At 43.5% G+C, this 19,948-nt stretch overlaps 1 protein-coding gene and 1 pseudogene across 1 annotated transcript in view; one reads left to right on the top strand and one right to left on the bottom strand.

Annotated features, from left to right (window-relative positions):
- KCNIP4 (potassium voltage-gated channel interacting protein 4) overlaps nt 1-19,948 on the bottom strand; it is a 243,163-nt gene that overhangs the window by 112,132 nt on the left and 111,083 nt on the right. The window lies entirely within an intron of this gene.
- LOC118083829 (large ribosomal subunit protein eL32-like) lies at nt 18,397-18,839 on the top strand (annotated as a pseudogene).

Below are 19,948 nucleotides of genomic sequence, written 5' to 3'. Positions count from 1 at the left end.
GCCTGCGGGAGCAGCCAATCAGGCGGCTGGCAGAAGTGAATCTGCTACCTGATTGGCCTGTAGGAGCAGCCAATCAGGCTGCAGGCAGAAGTCAATCCACAATATAATTGGCCCACAGGTGTAGCCCTGAAGTAGCCAATCACGCAAGGCCCATTGTGTAAATAATGTATATAAGCAGATGGTTTTGGGAAAAGAGCCATTCGTCTTCTCTTCTTCTCCTTGATGAATATGAGCTGAATAAAGAGCATGAAATTCACTCTCGACTCCGAGTATATTTCAGTCTCTCTGTAAAGAACTGCACAGGTGAATTCACCTGCCTCTGTATCCTGCTAACCAAAGACACACTCTGCAGACAGAGTCTTATGCACTGAAAAAAATAGCAGCACTTTCAGGCAGTCAGAATCCAACAGTTACCATGAGGCGGGGGGGGGGGGGCTCTGGAGATTGAGCACACTTGTTCTTTGCTAGTTCTATCCCCTCCATCACTAGCTCAGTCACCTTCCAGTTTGAAGCAAGGAGCCCTTTCCAAACGTGGAATCCCTCTCTCTGCAGTTTAGGACCCTGATTCTCCAGGGTTGCAAAATGCACAAGGAGCCTCTGAAAGTACAAAAGGCTCCTTGTTTGCCGTCTATGGGTTGGAAGGCAACAAGAAAGGGAATGGATGTGTGTGTGTGAGAGAGAGGGGATGGGGGAGAGAGAGAGACAATATTCAGTGTGTATGGTGTGATCTGGGTCTCATGAAGGAAGGGTGGAATTTTGGAGGTTTTTAAGCAGAGATTGGATGGCCATCTGTTATGAATGCTTTATTTGAGATTGGGGGTCCCTTGCAACTCTAGGATTCTAACACTTAAGGCCCACACTCTAATAACAATGATTTTATTATTTATACTGTGCCCATCTGGCTGGGTTTCCCAATCTACAGCATATCTAAAAACATAATAAAAACATAAAACATCGAGCATTAAAAACCTCCTGATATAGGGCTGCCTTCAGATGTCTTCTAAAAGTTGTGTAATCCTTTATCTCCTTGACCTCTGATGAGAGGGCATTCCACAGGGTGGGTGCCACTACCGAGAAGGCCCTCTGCCTGGTTCCCTGTAACCTCACTTCTCGCAGTGAAGGAACCAGCAGAAGACCCTCGGTATCTAGGCTGAGCGATGGGGTGGAGACACTCCTTCAGGTATGCTGGGCCGAGGCCATTTAGGGCTTTAAAGGTCAGCACCAACACTTTGAATTGTGCTTGGAAACGTACTGAGAACCAGTGAAGATCCGTATGAGAAAGGATTAGGTGCCTTGGGAAAGAGAAGGGCTGGATTTATTACATACCACTTTGATATATGACTTCCATTATTCCACTGTTACATTTTATGTTATTAAAGGGACGGTGAATGGGGAAAAGAAAGAGTGAAAGACTACAGGGAGTACTGTATTGTGACACCGTTAATACTAAACAAATTGATGGGACCAGGGGCAGCCCAGCCCATTTCGCATCCTGAGGTGAAACAGAAAGGCGCTGTCTGTATGGGCAATCTATTTCGAAGGTATTTTGTATTTTAGGGAGTTAGTGATCGAACTCAGTTGCCCTCTTCCTGCCCCCTGTTCCTTACTTTTCCCTATCTTTTGTTAAGCTCTTTGATGGCATGAGAACAGCCTTTAATGTCCTAATCTGTTGGAAGGAAGAGATAGTGATGAGTACCTTCTTTGACTTGGACATTGTTTCAAGAAAGTGAGGCATTGGGAGAAGGTGGCTAATGAATAATCTACACATAGCTTGTGAACTGCAAGTTGTGATCTCTGCAAGCCACACAGCTTAGCTATCTATACCCCTGTTTCTCATATTTTAAGACATACCCATGAAATAAGCCATAGCAGGATTTTTAAGCATTCAAGGAATATAAGCCATACCCCAAAAATAAGACATAGTGATAGGCGCAGCAGCAATGCCAGCCGCGGCAGGAGGAGGAGGAAAAAAATAAGACATCCCTTGAAAATAAGCCATAGTGTGGTTTTTTGAGGAAAAAATAAATATAAGACGTGTCTTATAATATGAGAAACACGGTAAATCTGATGGTGTTGGGCATAGTTTTTTAGAAGCTTGTTCACGGACTGATCTGGCCGTGGGGCTGTGCAACCTAAGGCAACCTGGGGGAGTCACTTCACCATTTCTTGAGGGCTTCCAAGTGGCAGATTGAAGTGCTTGCTTGGTAATGTATATAATGCTTGCTGTACAGAATAAAATATTTAATCTTCTCACTCACTTGTGTTTGTATTGCCTCTGAATCTCATTTTAAAAGAACCACCTTGCATTGGGCAAGACATTGTCCTGCATGCTCTCTGTCTCAGCATCAGCCGCACTAAACAACTGTGTCCATACAAAAGTGAGCCCAAGCGGTGGTGACTTCTAGGTTCTGGCGAGATTTCACAAAAGCCCCGGGAGATCTTGCCAGAGCCTGGAAACCACCCCTATAAACATTTATCACTTGTCTGGTGATGGTGATGGTGGAATGACCAGTTGACTGGTTCTGCTGCTCCTGTGGATCTTGCCACCCAAAACAGACTGCTTTGTATTTCCTCATTAAAATACCGGCTTAAGTCGTGACATAATTTCGCTTTCAGGAACCAGAGTCTACTTCTGTCAGACTATTCCCCCCCTCCCTGCAACAGACTGGGGGTGGGCTGGGGAAAAGCTACCTTTCCTGTACAACAGAATAATTATTTTAGGAGATGCCGACTGCCAGTACTAAGGAGAGGGTTGGGAAGGCTTTCTTCCCTTCTTATTCAACAAGAATTAAGAAGAACGAGCAGTGGAGGGATTTTATGACAGGGCTGCATAAAAAGCTAATATTAATTCAGCACTCGGCTGAGTTTGGGCTCATACGGATTAATTATGTAAAAGCACACTGGGGGAAACCGCACATTTGTGTAAACGTTTTGTGCCAACAAAGAATTTTGTCAGCCCCTCAACAGAGAGTGAGAGCAGAGCTGTTTGCTTTGTTAGTGATTCTATTATCATGAGATGTCATTCAAAAGAATGGCAGCTTATTCATTATGTAGCTGAGGATTTTTGATTTAAAGCATATCAGGAGGTTTGGATCAGAAAGAACATGCTCTGGGCTAAAGAAGTCTATTTAACTGCCATGGATGAATCCTGCTAGAATCAAAATGCACACAGAATTATTTGAAACAAACTATAGTTGTGAGCAACGTACATCTACTGATCTAACATCTTGAATATTCAGCATTACAAGTAAGGACTTTGGTAGTATGGCACCCTGTTGGTTTATTATTATTACAGCTGTAGACCAGCATTTTAAAAATAGCTAAAATACAAAACTATAAAAGCAAGATACAACCACTATAAAAACAAGCCAGAATAAGAGCAGGGAGACAAGACCCACTTGACCAGCAGGTTAAAACAACCAGAATTATAACTATTACTAAAACGATCCAGTTGGAAGACTAGGGAAGAAGAGTCATGTGTCTGAAACACAAGATTTCATCAACAGAATAGTAATAGTGGTATGGCACCCTGAGCAAGGACAAAATTTGGCTCACTCCCACTGCCCCAGGAGGAGAAGTTCAAAGTGGTCTACTTGGAGGCAGCGCTGGAACAGAAGGGAGCAGCGCTGGAGCAGAAGGCTCCAGCAGTGGTGCTGGAGAGCCACCCACCCTGTCCAGCTCCCATGCACCCAGGGAGCCCAAGGAGATGCTGAGGAGCCCCTCCAGCCCTGATGTACCCAGGGCGCATGAGCCAGAGTCAAAGGTGCCCTTCCTGTCTCCTCTCCAGCTGCACCCTAGTGCTTGGCTCCTCAGCCACCTCCTCACCTCTGGAAGAGTCCCCGGGAGCTCCCCAATGACTCCCCTGAGTGTCACATGGTCCCATTCTGGGAAAACAAGTCTGAGAAAGCCTGGAAGCTACAACAGTGACTCTTAGAGCAGGAAGAGGAGGAAGCAGTAAATGGAGCTACACTAGCTCCAACCAAGGGGAGGCGTCATCTGTAGGTGGGTCTTGGGGCGCCCCCTTGGCTTGGCACCATGGTTGGGTGTTTAACCACCCACACTGTCCTAAATACACTGGTCTTCCCTATCCAACTAAGAAAGTGCTCAACATACTTTTTACTCAAAATCCACTCTCTTAAAAACCAGAGGTTCGGTGAATCTGGTGTTCCTTCGATTAAGACTAGCACTACATTAAAATGGGATTGAATGTCATTTCCTTTTGACAAGAATAATTTGGGTCAGAGACAGATCATAATTAAGGAGAAGTGGCCTAAAATTACAAAAGATACAAGTACTTCCCTGTTTGAATTGTAAAATTCAATGATAATTAAATGTTAAACTATGACTCTTGTGTCAATTACAGACCTATTTATACTAGAAATGACAGAAGTGCACTCCAGGGAGGTGTAAATCTTCAGTGTTACCTGGTCTCGTCTTTCAAAAGCTGATACATTCAGCTTAAGCATTAAAAGTCTATTTTATTCATGTCTATAAACCAAAAATAAATGGAATAAATGAAGGCATCTTTGCAATTAATAAGTCAGTTTAAAGATTAAATCCATGGAACTTTCTCTTTTTATACATTGAAATATGTGTGCTGAATTTTAAAATAGACTGTTCAGACTCAATATATTCTTTAAAAAAAACAAAAAACCCCAACCATTTCTCGTCATACCACATTCCTGCATAATAAAATATAACAGTCAGAAATTGGGGTGATTCGCAGTGGAATTCTGGGGTTGGTCTGAATGATCTCTCATTCAGGGATTTGCCCCAACTCAGTCACTCTGATCTTCACTCTGACGATTAGAAATCCTGAAGTTTTGGGGGATCAGTCTGAATGGGGATGAGAGAGGCAGACAAAGGGCTAGTGAAATACCCTGCAAGACTGGTGCTGTATTAACAGCCTAGAGGGGGAGCAGTGTCTGCTGGAACGTTACCGCTGGGAGCCTCTACGTTATGCTCAGCTTGCATGTTTTCATATAAAAAACTGTGAAGCTGCACAGGCCTACTGTGATCTCACTCAGCATGGTGCAGAGCCGAATGTGGCAGCTGTGTGGCTTCAAAAGTTGGTGGCGCCTCCTCCTCCTCCTCCCAACACTATCAACCGGTGTCTGCTACCCACTTCCTCCCCTCCATGGCAGAAGGAGGGAGAGCTGCCAGCTACTGAAGATGTGCCGCGATCGGGCTCCTTCACAACTAAATGTTCTCAACATTGGGGGAGACGGCTCCCAAATATTTTACTGGGGAAGCTGAAGGGACCTGGACCCCTTAGAGTTGGCACCTATGGTCTCAGGAGACAATGGAAGTGTGCCTTCAGGGGTTAAGTCAAACTGTCGGAGAGTTACTGTGCTAGATGTGGCTGTAGTGACGGTTGAGACGTGTTTTATTGTAGCTGGGGCAGATGAAGGCATCCAGTTGTGCTGCTGCAGATGCACCAAAGCATTTCTTCTCTCTGCCCTCATCTCAGTGGTCATAACCTCTGGTCATAACCACCTGACTGATTGTCTCCAGGCACTGAGGTCATCTGCAAGGGATTCCCACACAGCAGGGTTGACGTTGCCAGCCTTCGTGTCTCACTTGCAGACATCTTTGTAACGCAGAGTTGGTCTGCCAGTGGGTCTAGTGCCTGAAGCCAACTCCCCATAGAGCACATTCCTTGGGCATCTTGCCATCTTCTATTCTGTGTACAAGGCCAAGCCCGCATAGAAATCATTGAAACGGAAGTGCGAAAAGGCTGGGAATATGGGCTTGGCAGATCACAATATTTGTTTGAGATTCTGTTCTGCCATGTGATGCCCAGAATCTTCATGACACAACACATATGAAAGGCATGGGGGTGTTGCGCCTGGCAGGTGTAAGTTGTCCATGGACCATGACTCACTTCCATAAAGTCGTATGCTCAACGTGCAAGCCTGGTAGACCTTCCTCTTGGTATTGGTTGTTATAGTCACCGTCTCTCATACCCTTTGGGGAGGTGAGCCATTTCCTTAACTGCTTTACCAATATGCTACCAAGTCTCTTAAGTTTGATTGAACATTGAAATGTCCTTGCAGTGGAGCTGAACTAAATCACTGACACAGAAAATCATCAGAGAAGGACTCAAAATTTATATTAGCATATTTTATGGGTAATTTTAGTGGATTCGGTTTGATTTTTGATACCTATCAGTTCTGGTTCCGCAGTAGGTTTTCAGAACATCAAACATGCATTTTCAAAGCAGTTCTTATTCAGACACTGAACTTCTAAAATGCAGAACATCCATAATTTAAAATGTGCCAAAGTATTGTCCAAGAATTACTTTCTCAGTGGCAAAAGCCTATTCTTGTGCTTTGATTAACTGACATGCCAACACAGTGAATGTCTGTCTACCACTGACTCCCAAGTTTCTGCATTTAAATGAATGAAAATGAGTTTTGTATAATTATCACCCTTTCCTATGCTGCTTTGCGCTGATGTGTCAGAGCAACGATATAGGATGCTGCCACAACCGTCACAAACCCTCACCGACAGAAATAAAAAGAAATTAAGTTCACAAGAAACCAGGACAACTATGAGCAGGTTCATCCGAAGTGAATATTTATATTGTGAATTAACTAAGGGATACTGTGGTTGTGGTGAAGCCTCTGGCACTGACTGGCTGAACTGCTTCCATGTCATGGAGGGGCAAGACACTGGGAAAGAAGTTCTAGTGCTGTGTGTGTATCCTACAGGAGCAGGCAAAGGACCTCAAGGGTGAATAGGAGGAAACAAAACACAGTAAAATTAGAGAGGAGGAGGCAGGGGACCTAAATAACAGCAGGCTAAAGAAAGACGGTCCCATCACCTCCTGGCAAACAGAAGGTGAAGAAATGGAAGCCGTGACAGATTTTACCTTCTTGGGCTCCATGATCACGGCAGATGGTGACAGCAGTCACGAAATTAAAAGACGCCTGCTTCTTGGGAGAAAAGCAATGACAAACCTAGACAGCATCTTAAAAAGCAGAGACATCACCTTGCCGGCAAAGGTCCGTATAGTTAAAGCTATGGTTTTCCCAGTAGTGATGTATGGAAGTGAGAGCTGGACCATAAAGAAGGCTGGCGATCATTGGAGAATTGATGCTTTTGAATTATGGTGCGGGAGGAGACTCTTGAGAGTCCCATGGACTGCAAGAAGATCAAACCAATCAATTCTTAAGGAAATCAGGACTGAGTGCTCACTGGAAGGACAGATCCTGAAGCTGAGGCTCCAAGACTTTGGCCACCTCATGAGAAGAGAAGACTCCCTGGAAAAGACCTTGATGCTGAGAAAGATTGAGGGCACTAGGAGAAGGGGACGACAGAGGACGAGATGGTTGGACAGTGTTCTCGAAGCCACCAACATGAGTTTGACCAAACTGTAGGAGGCAGTGGAAGAAAGGAGTGCCTGGCATGCTCTGGTCCATGGGGTCACGAAGAGTCGGACATGACTAAAAAAAAAAAAAGGAAGAGGGTGGCGATGGAAGAGAAGACTTCCCATGGGAGGAGACTGAAGGGGGGAGTAAACTTAATAGAGTAATAGAGAGAATGGGGAGAGAAAAGATGCATGTATTTATTTAGCTGTTCCCACCTTCCCTCCATATATGGTTCTCCTTTTCCCCATTTTATCCTCACAACAACCCTCAGACATGGGCAGTGAATGCAGAGGCGAGGAAGTCTGAAGTCTCTAGATTATTCTGAAAGAAGTAGCCCAATTTTAATTTGCAGGCAACAAAGAGTAAATCCCTCACAATTGTCTACTGGTGTTTGTTTTTAATTCTTTTGCTTTTAACTTTGCTTTTAACTATGTTTTTATGTTGTTGTAAAATGCTGTAATATACAGTAGTTTTATGATACAGTGGTGTGTATATGGACCCTGCAATTTGAATATTTAATAATAAAAAAGTACAGCTGGAAATATCCTCACCTGCCTTCATTTGGGATAAGCAAAACATTTGAGGAGTGCAGCAGAGAATGTCACATTTCAGACAGAGAGCAAACTTACTTTTTACATACATCTGACAAATGTTTCAGTGTCCCAAAACTATGGTCTCCACTGCTCAAGCATCTATGACAACAGTCTTGTGCTCTCAGATTTTCTTTCTTTGAAAACTGAATGGTTTTAAAATTCATGTTGGACTAGGCCCATTCCAAACCAAAGGGCAACAATTCTGTTTCTGAGGCTTGTGCCTACTGCAGTGTTCAAAGAAAAACATTCTTGGTTCAAAGACTCAGTTTGATATTCTCACCAACCTTACCTAGAGCATCATTAAGCTGAAGCAAAGGAAGAATTCTCATAAAAAGAAGAAATAAAAACAAGAAGAAATGAAATTTTAAAGAGGAGAATGGGCTAGTCAAGATGTTCTCATTTATAATGGAAAAAGGAGGAAAAGAAAGGACATCTGAGAAGTGAACAGCATTAATGATCACAGTTGTGGTTTTTCAATGGGGTTGACTACACACAGATGCTGATATTTACAAACTTTGCAACTCCTCCAAGTTTGGAAATGTAGAGAACAGCTACTAACTACAGTGGTACCTCGGGTTACAAACACTTCTGGTTACAGACTCCACTAACCCGGAAGTAGTACCTCGGGTTAAGAACTTTACTTCAGGATGAGAACAGAAAACATGTGGTGGCAGCAGGCCCCATTAGCTAACCTCGTACCTCAGGTCAGAATAGTTTCAGGTTAAGAACGGACCTCTGGAACGAATTAAGTTTATAACCAGAGGTACCACTGTATATTATTGGCTGGCCATCACTGGTAACTATGAGCTATATTTCATTATGTGGAACACCATCATTCCTCATGCCCACATGCCTCAATCCCATAGCAGTTTGGCAAAGGATACTACAAAACCTCATAACCCGGATATTGATTCAGATGGTACTCGTCAAATATTGCCATGAAATAGAGCCGATGGAGGCATGAAGCAAATATGAGGCCATTCAGATTTCTCTGGTGGGGTGGGGGAGAAAAATGAATGGAAGAACATCAGCCTTGGGTCAATGCTCTCCATTGCCCTACTTAGCTCTTCAGTGGATAACCCCAACACTAGCCCTATTCAGGTATTGCTGTCCACACCAATTCCATTGAGGAAGAGAGATGCTTTTACCTTCTTCTGACTCTGCTCTACTGCTTGTGAGCATCCCCATAGGAATCTGCTTGAACAATATGGCAAACAGGATGTTGAACAAGGGGAAGGGGTAGAACCTCACAGATTTGAGACAGGCATGGAGCTATATAGGGTTGTCATATGTCCTCTATAGGCAGAGCTGTGCTCACCTAGATCCAGCTTTAAGGCACCTCTGTTGGGTCCTGTAGTCCCAACATCTTCACTCAACCTTGAACCTTTTTCTTGGCAAGGCCATAGGCTTCTACCTGAGTAAGCATTCCCCAACATTGGAAAACATTGCTGCAAGTTGAAAACAAGTATGCCTAGTTCAGCTACAACCTTTCTCCTTGATGTATTATAGGACGTTTCCAGACTGTCACTATTTTCAGGTGGGATTCACTCACATATCCACAAACCCAGGTTGCATAATTATACTTGATTGGGAAGTTTTGTGCAAAAGGACCAGGCTTTTGCGATAAGGAAAGTGACAGGAAAACACACTAGAAAGTGTGGGACTGCATGTGCCTTGATGCAACATCACTAGACTTCCCTACAAGCAAAAAGTAAATCAAGAATGTATTATATTCAAGGACTATCTGAAAAATTACTGTGATAGCAAAAACCTCCTGGCAGATCTTGAATGAGTCTTGCAATAATATCGGTAAATTTAATGTTTCTATTTAATTTTTCTTTTCTTTTTCTTTTTTTATTTATCAAAAAGCTTTATGAAAATAATGTAACAATATGACACTGTGTAAAATATAACAAGTGTAATTTAGCTTTTTTGAGAACATTCGGAAGTCTACTTTAGGTCTTTTTTAAATTTCTTGTATTCTTTTTTAATCTTTTTGTTATATAGGATGAGATATGGATTGTGAGATGGTGTGTTGTATAATTTTGTGAAATATGTTTAATATGTTCAATACATATTTTTTAATTTAAATTATTTTAAAGACTAAACAGTTCATCTGGAAGGACACAGCGTTTTCATTAAATTGAAAAAATATTATCAGATGAGTAGTTACAGCTTAAATTGGGGGGGGGGGTAATTTCATCTCCCCCATTTTTCTGTCACTCCCAGTTTTGCAAAGACAGCTCTTCCTAGCAGCCATCATTTTTTCACCCCGCAGAAGCCATCTAGGAATGATATCATGTAGGAGAGTGACCTTCTCAGGGCACTTCTGAAAGGAACATTGTGAATGCCACCAGAAAGAGTTATCTTCGCCGTCATGGGGAAGAACTCTTTCCCCCTCTCCCTTCGCCTGTGGCATACCCCACCCACCACTACCTTAAGTGGTATAGTCCACTCTGGTCCTTTGGATTCTACCTGAACTGGGAGGAAGTTGGTGGTTATTGTAGTCACATATTTGTATTACTGGCATTTCCAATAGTTGTATCCATATTACACAAAACACATTTTATAGCCCATGGACCAGGGTGGTCATGTATTTAACGGAACATCTAATAAATTCTATCATTTTTTCTTCGAAATTTGGGCTCAACCCTGATTTAGCATTCCTGTAGCAACGTGGGTATAAAGGTAAGTAAGTTACACTGTTTGAGAAATGGATTGTTGGTTCCTTTCTAGTGTAGCCTATATGTCCAAGAAGATTATGACCAATTCAAATGCCATCATGTAGAGTGACAAATATCCATAATAAATCCGCCATTCAGCAAAAGCTTCTCCCCAGTATACATCAAGATTGCAACCCAAACTGTTGGGAGAAACAGGGCAAGTGAGACAAACACCGAACATGAAAGGGGGAAAAATCACCAGTCTTTATATAGGTAAGGGTAAACGTAAAGGGACCCCTGACCATTAGGTCCAGTCGTGACCGACTCTGGGGTTGCACGCTCATCTCGCATTATTGGCCGAGGGAGCCGGTGTATAGCTTCCAGGTCATGTGGCCAGCATGACAAAGCCGCTTCTGGCAAACCAGAGCAGCACATGGAAACACCGTTTACCTTCCCGCTGTAGCGGTTCCTATTTATCTACTTGCATTTTGACGTGCTTTCGAACTGCTAGGTTGGCAGTCTTTATATAAATGTCACCAAACAGAAACATTATTCTAAAACCTAGTTCTCTCTTTGCAGAGCCTTCTCTAAGCTGCCAGCTCAGTCTGGCAAATGCTGATCAAGACATCTGTGGTAAAGTGGGATCTAATGTATTCTACTAAACTATGTAGAAAAGGTCAGGCCATCTTGACTACATCGAGCCATTAGAAGAGGCCAGGATAAATCCATGGAGGATAAAGATATTAATAGCTGCTAGTTATGATGGCTCTAACCCTCTAGGGTTAGAGGCAACATGCCATTTGCTGAGTAATGACAGCAGGCTGTTTCCCTCATGTTCTGTCTGTGGGGTTCCCAGAGACATGTGGTTGATGTCTTGGGGTCTTCCTCAATCTGGAATCTATCCCTGGATTGAAAGAGTAGGGTGTGTAGTGGGAAAGGGGAAAGGTAACATCTAAGTACAGATTAGCAAAGTACTTCACTTAGACGTTGATTTCTGCCTAGAAAGTGTGGTATGGCCAAGAGTGTGGGCATCCCTGAGACTTATTCCTCCATTATGATGCATCTGGGTGTCCTTTAAGGTCTACATTATGAGAAAAACACTCTGGGGAGTTGGTGTACTCCCAAGACTCTGGAGCATCTTTCTTGTGGCCCTCTCTGGCTGGGATGTCCCTTCAGTCCAGAGCGCCAGTACAGTAATATGCGACTCATGAAAAGAGCACACACGTCTTCTAGCATCTTGTAGTAAGAAGAAAGACTCATCTGTAGTTCTAAACTACTTTATTTACAGTCTATATACAGAGACTCCATAATCACGTCTGTGTTCTCCGAACAAGAGTACAGAACTCCGACAAGGCAGAAGTGAAACTAACACATACAATAACAACACTTAGGCGGAAGAGATGAGATAGACTTCCGTTCTCACACTCTCTCAGACACTCATGAGATTTACACCAAACCTAATAGTCCTTGATGTAGCAGCTAAAGATAGATAAAATCCTAACACACACTCTCTCTTTCTGACTCTCTTAGCCATGTTCTAAACTGTGCCAGTTTCTGACTTGAGGTCAGAATATCATACCAGATACAAAATGAAGTCAGGCCAGGGACTAAGTGTCGATGGCATCTGTGCACAAAAGCAAAACCTTTGGGCAAATATAAAGAACAATGGAAAGGGAATGGGAACTAATGTTTGGCAGTTTGGGACAGGAAGGGTCGTGTCAGAAGAGCTGGCTTAAATAATTGCTCAAGTCACCCAGTGAAATCTATCCAAGATGAGCTGATTTTTTGGGGGGGGGGATAGAATGAGTAAGTGGGAGGAAAGAAATTCTACAGTTCTCCCATACATCAATTCTTAAAGAGAGAAAGTAGGAATCTTCCATCTCAATAGCTTCCCTATTTTTTTCACCTGGAGCCACTTTGCACAATATTCTTAGTTCAAATGAAGTGAGCCGCAATCATGCAAGTACAGTGGTACCTCGGTTTATGAACACAATTGGTTTCAGAAGTCTGTTCATAAACTGAAGCGTTCATAAACTGAAGCGAACTTTCCCATTGAAAGTAATGGAAAATGGATTAATCCGTTCCAGACGGGTCCGCGGAGTACTCAACCTGAAGCGTACTTAACCCGAAGCATGGGTGTAATCCGGAAGTCTGTTCATAAACTGAAGTGTTCATAAACTGAAGCGAACTTTCCCATTGAAAGTAATGGAAAGTGAATTAATTCGTTCCAGATGGGTCCGCGGCGTTCGTAAACCGAGGTACACACACACACACACACACACACACACACACAAGGTATAGGGTAAAATGGGTGATGCAGAAGTTGTGCACAGAGAGTGGTACATGCAGTCACCTAAAGTGCACAATCCTGTCTCAATAAATAAATAATAGGAAAAATCACACAGCAGGACATACTGATGCATGTTACAGGTAGGTAGCCGTGTTGGTCTGACGCAGTCAAAACAAAATAAAAAAATCCTTCCAGTAGCTACTGATGCATGGTTATAAACTTCATGAAACTCCTGCATTTCCCATATCATCATAGGCACAGTAACACACTTAGGTAGTCCTGCTTAGTAGCTGCCTGTTTCAGTAAGATTCAGTAAGTGTGTGAACTGATCCTAAGATTCTGAATCCTCTGAGGACAGTCATTTACCTTTGTACAACATTGACCATGATCTATGTATCTATGCGGAGAGGAAAGGCTATGCATCTAAATGAGCACATGAGATCAAGTTCTTACTTGTGGATAGCATAGGTAGCTTGTTGCTAAAAAAAAAAAAAAACTATTACCAATTTATTGATGCCTTGGAGGGTGTGCAAAATACTCCAGCATCAGAAGAATAAATCGGGGCGCTTGATTCAAATTCATCATGCAATACTTGTCACAAATGTATGAAGCATATTACATACAGAGATATGCATATAACACACACAGGAAAATACAAAATTTGGTTAATCATACTGACTGTGTGCCACTGCAGCTCAGCTCCCATTCCACCCTACTCCCAGAGAGGAGTCGTCTCATACAGGACTTAAAAGCCAATCTGAGTGCCTCCAAGATCAAGGTAGCCTCAGAAGTGCCTGTCTCTCTGGGGTAGGATGTCAACCCAAAAACTAAATCCAGGATGGGGTTTTGAAAGAAAGGGAGCAGCTTAGAGAGAGAGTTTGGCCCCTGCACAGTGCTTCTGCAATATTCCTATGTGAAATGTGACATGTAAATTCTACTCAGTATTGATCCAGAGTAGATTCCAATGTACAGTGGTACCTTGGGATAAGAACTTAATTTGTTCAGGAGGTCCATTCTTATAACCTGAAACTGTTCATAACCTGAGGTACCACTTTAGCTAATGGGGCCTCCCGCTGCTGCCAGTGCGCAATTTCTGTTCTCATCCTGAAGCAAAGTTCTTAACCCGAGGTACTATTTCTGGGTTAGCGGAGTCTGTAACCTGAAGCGTCTGTAACCTGAAGCGTCTGTAACCCGAGATACCACTGTATAGTTAGCAGAGTAAAAACTTACAACACGTTGCAGGATTTATTTATTTTTTAAAAAAGACCAGAGGCAAGTACCGATAATATTGAGCCATAATGCTCACAAATCCAATACATCCAGGATTGGCACCGTATGTAAGAAATCCAACTGCAGCAGACTTAACTGAAACTTACAATAACTTATAGTAAGCCTAAACCAGCCATCCCCAAACTTCGGCCCTCCAGATGTTTTGGCCTACAACTCCCATGATCCCTAGGTAAGAGGACCAGTGGTCAGGGATGGTGGGAATTGTAGTCCAAAACATCCGGAGGGCAGAAGTTTGGGGATGCCTGGCCTAAACCTTAACACTAAGCATAATATGTGCAGAACACCCTGCCAGAAGGAAAAGAGATAGAAAGTGAAAGTGAAACCCAGGTTCCTTCTGGCCTCCTATTATAGTCAGCATGACCTTGACAAAAAGAGATAACAGAACTACAATAGTTTAAGCCAGCTGTACTCAGCTTCTCTGAAGGGATAACCCAAACATCATGAACCTTCTGCTTGTTTCTTTCACACAGAGAAGCTTCCAGAACTCTCTTGAATTAAGTAGAATAGGAAAGATTTCTACACATCAGATCCATACTTTCTGCACTAAGAAATGCAAACTGATGTTCTGGATTTTAGCAGTGGAAACAAAATGTGCCCTCCACCCCTGCTACAGCTTCCCTCTTCCATCATTTAGCTAGTTAAAACTATTGCTTGCTCCCCCATGTTCTATGATTTAAATATCTTAGATCAGGGGTTCCCAACAAAATTTTCTCGAGGACCCCTCATCGAGCCGCTATTGTGACAAGGACCCCCATTAATTCCTAATCCTAAAATTAAAAAGTGAGAGCCAAATTAAGAGTCTTTTTATATTTATATGTTTTTTACAGTTACAACAGAGTACTCCATCAGTATACAGTTAATTTTAATTTTCAGTTCTTAATGAGATGAACCACTTTTTAACCAACGGTCCATTTTTAACTACGCGAACTGTAGCTTCCGCGAAAAACAACGCTTTGTTTACAAACACTACTGTTTTGCAAAGAGGCAGCGTGCGCCAGGGAGGAGGGAGGGGAATGGAGAAGACAGGGTACCTGCGCAGTAGCGCACAAATGAAGCTGATGCGCGCAAAGCATCTTGGGGAGGTGAGCGTTAGTAGAATGCGCGCGCTGCCTCTTTGCAAAACAGTAGTGTTTGTAAAGCGCCACCTAACGGCATACAGCAGAACTACTGCCTCTATGTAATTCTAGTTTTGCGCTAGACTCTGCTCATGCAGGAAGCGGCCAAAACAAAGAAATCTGTTATCATACGAAATATATTTAATATATTTTTTATTCTAATAGCATCTTGCGGACCCCTCTGGCATAGCTCGTGGACCCCTGGGGGTCCCCGGACCACCTGTTGGGAACCACTGTCTTAGATAATAGGGTCAACTATATTACAAAGCTAATAATCCCAGCCCAACGTAGGGCATTTATGCTAGCCCAACTGAATGTATTTCCTTCGGCATTTGTCAGGGGTAGATACTGTAGATGTTCTCTGAATGTGCCGGATAGTGTAGAGCATATTCTCTTTCATTGTCCACTCCACAGCATGCTGCGTGAACATGTGTTGTCCCCCCTTCTGGGTGCTCTGACACCGCAGCATGGTGGAAATGTTGGATTCTGCCTGTCTGACATTGATCATAAGGTGACTGCGGGAGTAGCTGAGTTTTTGGCAGCAGTGTCTCAAGGAGTAGTTTAATAGGAAGAAATCTCAGATTTTATATATATATATATATATATATATATATATATATACACACACACACACACACACACACACACACACACACACACACACAATTAGTATATGCAGTTTACTGTTGCCTCTTTGTATGCATTTTAAATACTTTTGTATGTGATTCTTTTTCTTGCGATTCTATTTGTAAAATGCCTAATAAAGGTTTGATAGTAATAATAAAACTATTGCTGTGTGAGTTGCTGCATTGTCAAAAAAAATTAGCAAAATGTAAAGATGCACCCACATAGCTTACATGGTTGGGTGGTGGTGGGGTTTCCAATGACAACATATGTTTACATGAGTTTGGGGCACAAAAGTGAGTAGAATATACACTTTCAGTCCCACCCATCAATGATGCTTAAGTAATGCTTCTGCAGCTTGGGAAGCTCTACTTACGAGTTTTAGCACCCATCTCTAAAGATGCTATAGTCATTGTAATTATTGCAGCTTATTTCTCAAATGATGGACTCAGCTCAATTAGCTTTGCTTAATCTCCCTCTGTTGCTTTTTCAACATTTCAACAGCCCAGTTTTAAATACTTTCCATTGGAAGCATATGGTCCTCAGCAGAGCAACTGAAACACGGTGCATTAGGTCAGTAACTTTCAAAGAGGAGATTTAAAGCTTATCCCCCCCAAAGCAAATCTAAACACAGGTTGCGAAAATGCTTTTAGAGACGCAGATGGTGAACATTATGAATTGCACCTCACCAATGTCGTGGCTTGACAGCTGACAGATTGCTTTAGTCTTGCCAGTTTGGTTTGGCAACGTCACCTGGACTGACGCTCAAAATGTTCAAAGCTTTCATGATCATTTTCCGTTCCGTTGATGAGGTGGAAATTAATTGAAACCCTTAATGCACTCAAAATGAAGCAGTACAGGCTTGAGTGGCCAGACAGAATATCCTTCAGGATGGAACCATGACTGGATCATTAGATCTTTAGAAAACTGAAATTTACTTTAAAGTCCTTTGGTTGTTTCCAGTTGGGGCCCACCAGCTACAGAAAGGCTATTTGGTGTAGTGGAGGCTTCTGTAAACAGAAGGGGAAGGGAAATGATTTTTTTTGGCAAATATTCTGCCCCCCCCCCCACTTCCTATGTTGTTCCAACGATTCCCCAGGAAATTTGAGGGATGCACAGGGATCTGCAGGGAGAAGTGAGAATCAGTGAAAGTCATCGCCATCACCCTCTTCCACTATCAGAGTCTGCAGCTATAGACAACCCAAGTGCTCTCCAGGATTCTGATGCACACACCAAGTTCATATTGGCAGGGTCGTCTTAAGCATGCTTGGTGCCCTGGCGCGACGGATCCCTCCGTTTCCCGGTGCGGCGGGTGGGCGGCGCCCTGTCACGACGCCCCTGCGCGCGGCGGAGGCAGCCCCAGGCCTGCGTGCCTCCGGAGAGCGGCCTGAACAGCTGAGAGGCGCGCCTAGGGCTGCATCCGGCGCACCTGGGGCGGCCTCCGCCGCGCCTCTCAGTGGGCACAGCGGTGCCCCGCGCCACCGAGACGGCCCTGCATATTGGAACAGTTTCCTTGAATATACTGAGAATATACCCAACAATACATTTGACACTTCTCAGCAGCTGTGGATTTCGGATTATGTTCAGTAGACAATACCTGACATAAGAGCAAACTCCTAAAGGCCAAGGTCCCTTCAGCCCCCCAATTAAATATCTGAGGGCACCGGGGGGCCCTAAAGTTGATGGGCATTGCCATTCAAATGGTGTGGGTGCACCCGTCATGTGATTGATTGTGTGGGACAGACTCACCTTCCCACCCCGCAATATTTTATTCAAGTTGGCATCCTGATACGTGAAATACATGATCTCATTTCATATATCTGGGTTGTGTTTTGTTGTTATTACAGAGCAGTTACTGGGACTGAATCTCAGGAGCATGGTACAAACCAGACAGGCTGTAAATATCTCTTCCCCCCCCCCAACATTACAATCCTAAAGTTGATATTTCATATCAATTTGGCACAGAGAACAATTGCAAGGTGGTAGGTCATCAGCACGAAAATAAAAGATAACTCCCTTGGTCCCTGATTCTCTTCCTGGCTCAGCTACAATTTATTTCCAAAAGAACCACATATTTCACATATCTAGTACTGTGTTTTTTTTCTAAAACAGAAAGAGCTTTTCCATTGCTGCTAATCTTTTTGTGACAAACACCCAAATAAGGTTCTGAGGGACTGTAGGGTTCATGGAACACAATCGGAAGACCACTGCTCTAGGGGTCTTATTCTTGCCTTGAATATGAGAGTTTCCAGGTCAAAACTACAGAAACTGCTCACAGAACTAGAGAAATCAGAAGTGGTAGTTTAAGCACTTTTAGGGGAGTACCTGAAGCTCAGAGCTGAAGTTCATGTTTTGAACATAGGATCTACCCCTGGAATCTTAAATAAAAAGGATCTCAAGTTTTCTCTCCACACTCCCTCCCTGTGCGGTTGCTCCATTCTTCAGCGGACACTATGCCGGCCCTCAAACCCCTCATCAAACCTAAGCGCCAAGAAGAGGACCAAGAAGTTCATCCGCCATCGATCTGATCACTATGTCAAAATTCAGCGTAACTGGCTGAAGCCCAGAGGTATTGACAACAGAAGGTTCAAGTGCCACATCTCGATGCCCAACATTGGGTATGGTGGCAGTAAGAAGACAAAGCACATGTTGCCTTTAGGATTCAGAAAGTTCCTTGTCCACAACATCAAAGAGCTGGAGGGGCTGATGATGAACAACAAGTCCTATCGTGCAGAGATTGCTCGCAATGTTTCATCCAAGAATCGGAAGATAATTGTGGAAAGAGCAGCTCAGCTTGCTATCAAAGTCACCAATCCAAATGCCAGACTGCGCAGTGAGGAGAATGAATAAATAGTTGCTCTTGTACAACTGTATTTAATAAAAAGTCAAAACGTGTTGGCAAAAAATAAATAACAAAGGATCTCAGGTAGCAGTACCAAAGAAACTATCACTATGTTGGGCAGTCTGACTCAATTCATATGTTCAATAAAGAGGTAGGATTCGTGCCAAAACGAACACAATCAGTTCCACAGCTACTGGGAGTTTGAAAAGCAAATTATACTTCATGATTTTCATTAGGTCACCCACAAGTGATCGTGTTTGGAGTCACCCAGTGTGGTTAGACTGTTGGACTAGCACCTGCATAGCTGCCAAGCCTCCCATTTCCCCCGGGAAATCCCCGTTTTTCCAGCTGTTCCTAGCTGAAAAAACAGAATTTTTTGTTTTCCCCCAGTTTATTCTGGCACGGCGGCCATTTTGGAACTGGGCGGAGCATGCTCAGAAGTGACTTTTGATGCTGCTCTGCCCAGTTCCAAAATGGCTGCAGTGCGACATCTGGCGCGGCGGCCATTTTGGAACTGGGCAAAGCAGCATAAAAAGTCACTTCTGAGCATGCTCCGCCCAGTTCCAAAATGGCAGCAGCGCTACTTCCGGTCTATTTCCGGCCCCTTATTTCTCTGACAGCAACTTGGCAGGTATGGCACCTGGCAGACGAGAGTTCAACTCCCAACTCAGTCTACTGGGTGACCTTGGACCAGTCACTAAGTGTCAGCCTAACCTACCTCACAGGCTTGTTGTGGGATTGAATGGGGAGGGGAGAGAATTAAGAACACTGTCAGGGATGAGCCAGTGGTTTCTGGTTTCCTGGAGGGGGACCAGGGGGAGGGAGATGATGTGGGGAGAGCGGTCGGAGTAAGTCTAGAGGCTAGGGAGCCAGAAAGTTCACAGGAGCAGCAAGGGTTAAATTCGAGCTCAGAATTCGGGGGGAGGGGGAGGTTTGCCCCAGCTATCAGGAGACGTGCAAAAAAGAGGAGGGCTGAAAGGCGAGGTGGAAGACTCCGTCATTTTTTGGGTTGCTGGAAGGACAAGCGCAGGCCTCAGCAGAGATCTGAACTGAGTGACTCCGATGGGTGATCATTACATGATAATTAATGGTTGTAAATACTGTAAATAAAGTCCATAAAAATGCCAGGAGACCCTCGTGGTGATTGCTGTGAGAGAG

The sequence above is a fragment of the Zootoca vivipara genome, chromosome 9 (assembly GCF_963506605.1).
Source record: "Zootoca vivipara chromosome 9, rZooViv1.1, whole genome shotgun sequence".
Taxonomy (NCBI): Eukaryota; Metazoa; Chordata; class Lepidosauria; order Squamata; family Lacertidae; genus Zootoca; species Zootoca vivipara.
This window is presented reverse-complemented; position numbering and strand designations above follow the sequence as displayed.